We start from the raw sequence: 8,893 nt of genomic DNA on the forward strand, positions 1-8,893 counted from the left end.
ACACACCCCTTTCCCCTGTGTAAAGAAACACAGGAACCTTTTCATCTGTGAGCTCCACCTTACATATCGCAGCAATATCAGAGGATTTGTTACATTTTATGCACTCCACTACTCAACACGGGCAGCCAGCGGTATTTTAATGCTACGAAGACTTCTCCATTAACTTACAGGATTAGCCGTTATCAAGCACATGGTTTAGGCCCTGAATAACATCATACAAATTCTTCTCAGCAGGATCATAAGAGGGACTTCCCAACAGCACAAGGGTGGTAAACTTAGAAAGCCATATTTCATGCTTGGATTAGGCCTGGCATGTAAGGGTGGGAAAGACAGTACTAAATCCAACTTACAAGTCGTGGTCTTTGTTGTTGTCGGGCTCGCTGTAGTTGTTGCAGCTAGAGGAGAATAAATACCCACCATGAAGTCCCATTTTATGAAAAGGAAGACAGTCCTGAAGCACATCTAAAGAGATTCCCACATTCAACCTCTGGCAAGAATAGCCTTTACCCAGCACAAATGTGTACAGGAGGCCAAGAAAGCTACACCTATTTCAAAGGTGAGGCCAAAAAGGCAGACAAGGAAAGCAGAGAAGAGAAACAATCTAAACAGAATGGCTAAACCCAGCACATTGCGTTAGCTGATGGCCATAAAGCACTGGGGGTACAGATCCCCAAAACACCACGTGGACAAATTCCAGGGACAGTGTGTCTTGAGCACCTCCCAGTGCCACTTATCGGCAACCAAGCAATCCTGCATCTCCCTGAGCATCCAACCCCCTCCTTGCACCCTGCTCTGCACGTGAGCCATCGCCCCAAGAGCAGCCCCGACGTTCCCTCTGAAACACAGTATCCTGTGTCAGGGACACGCACCCACGACCCGCTGTTGCCCTGCAGATGTGTGAGGGAGCACAGAAAGGGAAAGCAGGTTTTTGCTTTCGGTTCATTGGGCCAAGTCAAGTTCATTTCAGAACTTTACATCTGAAAGAGGAAGGGATGGAAAGACAGCAGCTATGGCAAACACTTCTGATCTTTTTCCATTCCACCTTTCTGCACAAAGAATGCAACAACAGCTGCTTGAAAAGAAATGTTTTGTTTCTCACAGCACCATGCTGGAACTCCGCTCAGCAAGGGAAACCTCACCTGAAAGAGGGGAAAGGGTTTTTTGAACACAGGAAGACCATTTAACCCTGTTTGAAACATCCTCCCCCCCATCAGACCCATTTATCCCCAAAGGGATGAAAGTAGCTGGGCAGATCACTGCCTCTGCAACCAGAACAAATTAGAATAACATAAAATTACAGTAATTCTTATTATGTTCTAATAATTACAATAATAATAGAAACAGGGACATGTACCATACTTGTTTTAGCTAGGACACTCTGTTATTAAACACCAGTGTGTTAGTTGTAACAATATACTTAACCAAAACCAAAACACATGGTTCAAAGCGCGCCTCAAACTCTTTAAAATAAACACACATTTAATTCAGAGGATACATACTAGTCTTTAAATTCATTACTCCAATACAAAGATTCAGAAAATGATATCAGTGACTTTATGGTATATTCATTTGAATTTCCTTTTCTACTCTCTTTACAAAAATGGTAAGACCAATTTAAATTCATTAAGCAGTTTCATTAAAAGCTTTTGAATTAATGAGTATAACAATTTATTTGCTCAGCTTATAGGTTTGACCTGCTCATGTTTTTTGAAAGAGCTAAGCCATGCTACTACACTTTTTTTTACCCTTAAATCTCAACATTAACCTGATGTGAAATATAGCCATGAAGGTAATCAGAAGTGAGACTCTTTACCTGCATCTACCCAAATCTGAAGACTAATCATAACCATCCAAGACAAGATCATGGTCGCAACCAGCATCTTGGAGCTCCTGGTACGGGAGAACACAAGAATTTATAGGCAGAGACCCTAAAGGGTGTAGCTCAGCAGCCCAATCTGACCTGTCACTAGGTCAATATCAAACACATTTCCTGACTGTTACTTCCGTAACTTCCATGACTATATATTTGATTTGTTACTCAACTTTTTATAGTTTCCTGGTTCTACAAGAAGACAATACCTGCTGTGTTCCTCAGGGAAGGTAGAGAACAAAAGTGGTTACAGTAGCTGTTTTTCCATCCCATCCCTCTTCCAGCTGTGAAGTTCTGTTGCCGTCACTAATGTAACATACCCCTTTCTTGGATTTGAGTTGTCTCTGAGCCAAAGCTGTTTTTTAAGTCTGTGTAGCAGAGCCTTCCTTTTTGTGACTGCAGATGTGGAAGGGTAAGAGCACGGTGGGAAACAATCAAGGGGCTTATAGAGACCCTTCTGACTGGCCTGGGCTCCCCTGGGGAGACACACCCACCAGCCACTGGGAAGGCATCACTCAGAGGCAACCATCATGTCTTCAGTCCCTTAAAGATGTTGTGAAGGTACAGTTTCAAGGACCAAGTCAAATATCACACATAACTTACCATCATGTATTAGTTACACATTAGGTAACTTTCTGGAGGTAGAATAGTTTGGAACTATAATGCTGAATTACCTTGAATTCCCCTAGCCTGCTTTTATGAGTATTTCTGTCCTAATAGACATCACAAAAACATGTAGTAGAAAGTGAGTACATTCATCTTTTTCTGTTTTCCCCTTGTTCACCCTTCAACATGCTATATTTTCACCAGGGTAGCAAGACTCAGCCAATATGTTTAAGCTCTACCAGTCATCGACTGCAAATCTGAAACCACCAAATTAATCTTTTGATTTTTGTCACAAACTCAAGCCAAAATTCAGTGTTCGCACACTGATCACTGTTAAACTGCACAAATTTTCCCAGAGAACAAGGAGCGTAAGTCCAGGGATACGGGCAAGTGTAGAAAACAAGGGAAAATTCATCCCAAATTCTCTATTTCTGAAGCTCCAACATTTTCTTCACACTCAAGTGAGGTACACAAGCTCATCACAACATTTGAAAGCAACAAGACCTGTTTACAGAAGGTATGTGTGAGATCACAGAAATCAAATGCTTTTACTTTGCAATGAGGGGGCATCTTGCAGACCAGGAACTGTTTGATCCCTGTTTATTTTCTAGTAACAAACACGCTAATATATTATCCAGCATGTCAGAGAATGAGATACTCCTTATGTGAACATTCACTCTTCACTTCTTAAATCAACACACTCAGACTGTTAGCTGGTAAAGATAGATAAAGGCTCAATGGCAAAGGAAAAATAAATGAAAAAAAAAATTTCATAGAATATCCGTGTTGCTATGAAGTCTTAATACCTAAGGTATTAAGGTATTAAGCATTTGACCCCTTCTCACCTTGGGAATTTCCTTGCTGAACAGACTAATTTCTAAGCTATTATAAGATGGGAATGACCCACGTACAGAGGAAAATGCCTTCTACTTTTCCGTCTGTAGGTAGCCTCATCCAGTCATAGCACACACAGCACTAGCTGAGATCAACCACCATTTCAGACCTTTTAGGTACTAAATGTTGGAGTCCCAAATTTAAGTGCCTCCAAAGTTGGTGGCAACTGATGCCAGAATGAGATGGGGAAACGCAGTTCAGCTTCCATCCATCCAATATTTCCCTTGAATCTTCTCTCAAGCTTGTTGAACAAACTTGATCTAATATCCGACAAAACAGCAGAAGTTGAAAAAGGCAAGCAGTGGTTCTCAGAAGGAGGATGGATCTGAAACAAACTTACTGTTCGCTGAGCAGAGAACAGAAAATAGTAGAATGGTCCATCAAACCACAGTCCCATAAAATTTCACTGAAAAGTAAAAATGTTACCATAAACTTGAGGATAACCAGAAGCATTTTACAGATATCATAACTTGGAAATTTATGTTTTCTTGCAACCAGGAACTCCAAAACCAAAGTTGATGCTAGAGTTCACAACCTGTCATGAATTGCTTCACACCCACAAATGACAAAACGCTTTGTTTTGACATTAAATAAAGTTTAACACCGCTTTTACACAAATATTGACAATGTTCCCACATTGTTTATGCACTAGGAGATAAACTAACAATGCTATATATTATCAGTGCATACTTTTGCCGATACATTTTGGCCAAATTCCTAAACAATCCATCCCACCTAGTTTTGAATTTAGGGCAACAGTTTAATGAATTGGGCTGGGATGTGCTGGTCACTGTTAGCTCTGAGCTTAGCAGTTATGTCTCCTTTTCCCCATATGACTTGTAATTGCATCAAATACTTCTGCCATCCTGACAAAATAAATAAGCCCACAGCCAGACAAAAAGTCAAAGCCAAGGACATTTCTATTAAAAAGGAGAGAGACTGTACCCAGAAAGACGTATTTTTAAAAAAAGGAAACCACAGAAATATGCTTCATGAGGGGAACAACTGTTCGACCAGCACAAACACATGACTGAATTCTGCAGTTGTGCTCTTCTTTATTAGAATGTGTTTTCCAAAATATTGCATAAGTACTTGCCAACTGTCCTCCAGCCTCCTGAGTACTCAACAGTATTCAGAGGCAAAACTGACTTCCAACATCAGATGCCAGAAATTTGGACATTTGAGGCTACACCCTGGGACTCTCCCGCTCAGAGAGGCCCAAGTGCTTAGCAAAGCCATGAATGACCGTCAACACCTGAGTGCAGGTCCCTGCTTGGAGGGACCAGCCGCTGGCCATGGCTCCAGCCTTGCCCCGATGCTCTCCGTGGAGACAGTCCCAGCTCTCCTTACTCCTGCACTGCCCTTCTACAGGAGGTCTGGGGTCAGATTAAGGCACTTTTCTCTGCCTTGAGTTTCCGTGCCACTTCCCATTCCTTGTTCTTCAGAATCACTGCACAGTGTCTGGAAATAATTTTCTGTGACCATTGTTTTAAATAAATTAGTTATATTTCTCTGCTGAAGCAGACTCTCCTGGAAGCACAATTTCCCTGCTGTAGCTGAGGGTTGGCAAGGGTCTGGTTCAGAAACAGAAAATCCCCTAAAGCAAATTCCAACCTGATCCCCTGCAGGGCAGCAGCTATGGGAATTGCAAACACCATTTTATATAAAACATACAGGCAGCATATCACAATAATGAGGTACCAGGCAAAAATCAGAGGGACAATCCTCCCATAAAACCATGTTTCTTACCAAATCCCAGCCCTGCCTTACCTTTTGAATAAGACTTTGAGTCCCAGGGGAATTCCAGCGGGGTGGCACCCCACTCCTTGCACCAGACGTCTGACCAGTATCATTGGCCCTGACCTACTTTACTTTCAATGACACCTGCAACAACAGGACACCTTCACCAAATTCCCATTCAATATCTACCACAGAATGGCTCAAACAACATAAAAAGAAAAAAAATGTTATAATACGATGTGTTTTTGTAAATACAAGGCTGACTGGCTCCTGCAAAGCCCACCCCAGACTGCACATCTTGCAATTCTGATCAACGCCCGCTTCCACAGAAAAACCTGTATTTGCTTGACTTGGACATCAGTTCATCATAGAAAGACTGTATTAACCCTGATGGGTTCTTGTTGTCTGGGAGAAATGCAGGCAAAGAAAACAGACTTAAGAAAAGGAATTGCCATAAAAAAGATTTTAATGTAGGCATCCTGATATCCAGAAGCTAACCTCATGTTTGATAGGTTGCTTGAATTGTTTTCCTGTAATGAGGGTAAATTTCAAGTTTTAGTGGTAGCAGCATAGTTAGTGTAATATAACATGAGGATGTAATTTTGACCAAAGGGTTTTGCACAGGCAATTATCATATTTGAATGGAATAATTAATGGTTGATTCTAAATAAAAGGATTTACAATTAAGTAAAATAAATGGTTAATAGCATGTTACAGTTATTTGATGTTTATATGAAAGTTACGTAAATATTTCCCTACAGTAACATCTGCATATCATAACATCTACAAGATACATAAATAACCCTTTCAATTTTAGAAATAAAATTTCTACCACTTGATTTCTATTTAAGCGAGTCTAACACTTCTATGATAAAGATGAGAAAGTACATGTTGTCTTGTTCAATCTTCAGTTTATCTGATGGACAACAACTGTGTGGCATATGCTATGTCTAAAGATTTTTTAATAGAGGAGATTGGCTGTGATGCCCTAACTTATGAGGGAAACAGCTGAAGAAAAAGTGAGTCAGAGCTACAAGACACCAGTTCAATCTGCACTGACAGCCTGCAGAAGTACCCAAGAGTAGAGAGACTACCAAGAAAGAAAACTATCCCACCACAAAATATGTTACTTGCAGTAATGGGGAGAGCATATTTTTATATATATATATGTATCTATCTTAGTATACTGTATGTAATTTAATATGGAAACCATGTAGAACTGAGCAGTAAATCTAAGATTCTTTGGTAACATTTTACTGCTGAGATTTTGTGAACAATGAGAAGTGAGACACAAAGGCCTCCCCGTTCTCATGAAATCACACATGAAGTGTACAATATCTTTTTTTGAAAATGGAATAATAATTTACTGAAAAAAATGTAAATTGTATTATGCATTCAGCAACTACATATCCACATTTCATCAAAACAGTAACACTAAGTATTTAACTGAAACAAGATATATCTGGCTGGTTGGTGCTAACGATCCGTGCCACAGATACACGGGGTACACGAGTGCTGTGAGCCAGCACAGCAGCTCCTGGAGAGGGGAACCAGGTGCCAGAACCAGGCTGGAATTTCAAACCCTCACAGAATGAAGACAGATTTAAAGAATAAATATTATCCTTTATAACATCGGTCTACTGCTAGCCACAGATAAATGAATTTTCAGTCTCTTCTGAGTTGCTAGAAGGTGCAGTTGGACCCTTGCATGTGGCTGCACTTTATTCATACGGCTGCAAGAGTTGCACTCTGGCCAGGCACTTCACTTCAAAAAGGATTTGAATCAACTGGAAAGAGCCCAGTGGTGAGGACAGGTATAGAAAATGTGACCAGAGATAAAAAGAGATTAAAATAATTGCTGAGAACAACTGTCCTCTGTCTTCAGAAGAAAAAAGCCCAAAGGGAGAATGTGTTAGCAGTCTTCAGATATACAGTAAGCTGCTGAAAAGAGGAAGCAGGCAACATATGATGTTCGTGTTTATAGCAGACAGGGCAAGTAGCAAAGCTTTTCAGTAATAACCTGAAAGATTATTCAGTGTCAGGAAAAAGCCTAACTGTACAGCTGATGGGAGTCAACAAATTTATGGAAACCTCAGACAGAACTGATTCAAGTGAAAAAGACTGGACTGAGCACAGGAGATGCATCAGCTCTCCAGCCATGTGCTGTGGAGGTACTACACGTGGTCGGAAGAATACCCCTAGTCACTTGTCAGGCAACAGTCCTGCAGTTGTCCAGCTGTACACCGAGGACTGAGCTGGCAACACAAGGCTTCAAATAAGATGTAATGGAAAAGTAGTTAACGCTGCTCCAACTTCCTTTCTTGAGTTGTAGCAAGAGAGGTGCTGTAGTATCTAACATGTCTAGTAACCAATTAAATGACACTATGAACATCTGTGACATGGGATTTGATTTGATCTTACTCTGTTTGCTCCTCCAGGACAGAAACAGTGTTGAGCAGAGAGCTTTGGCAGATTAGCTTTATAATAAAATTTAAAATAAAATAAAATAAAATAAAATTACTCTGTTTTTCAGTCAATAAAGCAATTTGAGCAGAGGAAGCCCTTGAATGTGGTGGCAAGGTTTGCAATGGCCCTTGGTGCTTGCAGGCAGTTGTTGCACAGGCTGGAACCAACCCCAATAGATCTCTTCCTTCTGCACAGCACTCTGGCCCAATCTTGGGAAGTGCTTTTTCATTAAACAAACCAAACAACCACTTAGCTGAGGATAAATAAAAGTAAAACTAATAGATTGTAAGAAAGAAAATGTGTGTCATAGCTTCAGTATATTATTACCCTTTACGTAAGTCTGTATGTGTAATGGTAACATTTACATGGTTGTAAACCCTTTTCTGTTACATCAATAAAATACTCATCTTCCACTGACCACACTGGTGAAACGCAGCATTATTTTGCCAACTCCTCTTCAAAAGGAAGGTTTCCTTCCAAGATCCCAACCTCCAACTCAAATGAGATGTCCTCCCTCAACCACAGATGACGTCTAACCTTGCTGCTCACTTTCACAAGCCCCATCTCAACAGCGGCAGGAGCAATACCGTAATCGTGCTGCCACAGCTGCATTCTACAATTCACATTGCACTTCAACACTCAGACTCCCTTGACCTCAGTGGTACCCTTCTTCTCAAGCACAGTACTGTCTCTGACCCTGCTTTCTGACTCAGACATTTGGAAAACTCATTCTACAGTTAATTACAGGTGTGTTTTATTACAGGTTTGTTCTGCACCAAAGAGTGACAGCTAGAGCTCCTTTTCTGTTATATTTGCCTGTTTCTGGATGATTTGCAGGTTTGGGGTTTTTTCCGATGAGAGCAAAGCCATACAGAATTTTAAAGCAGTCACAGCATCCTGAAACTTTCTAGCTTTCCAATCCAGATTGTCAACTCTCCTTCCTTGCGAGACATGTGAACTCACCCGAGATGCAGACAGAATCTCCTCTTGCCTTGCTAGACCTGCCCAGTCCCACAGAAAACTGGAATCAACTCTGTTACGAGAACAGCTTGCAGCTCTTCTTCCTGAACAGACACTCAGTTCCGACTTCCATGGAAATCAGCTTTTCCCCCCTGCATCGCCCTCCTCCTGCGAGAAGCCACCCCCGCTCAGCACCGCTGTACACAGCACCAGCAGCAGCTGCTTGATAACCACAGTGAAACATCCCTTGGACACAGCGTGGGCAGCTCCCACAGAGAACAGTGGTTTTAGATTCAGTTTGCCTCCTCATGGACTTACCTGACCAGAGGTTCTTATTTAAATACCTACTTCTCCTGT

Source organism: Tyto alba, unplaced genomic scaffold (genome assembly GCF_018691265.1).
Source record: "Tyto alba isolate M040663 unplaced genomic scaffold, T.alba_DEE_v4.0 Super-Scaffold_1, whole genome shotgun sequence".
NCBI classification, from domain to species: Eukaryota; Metazoa; Chordata; class Aves; order Strigiformes; family Tytonidae; genus Tyto; species Tyto alba.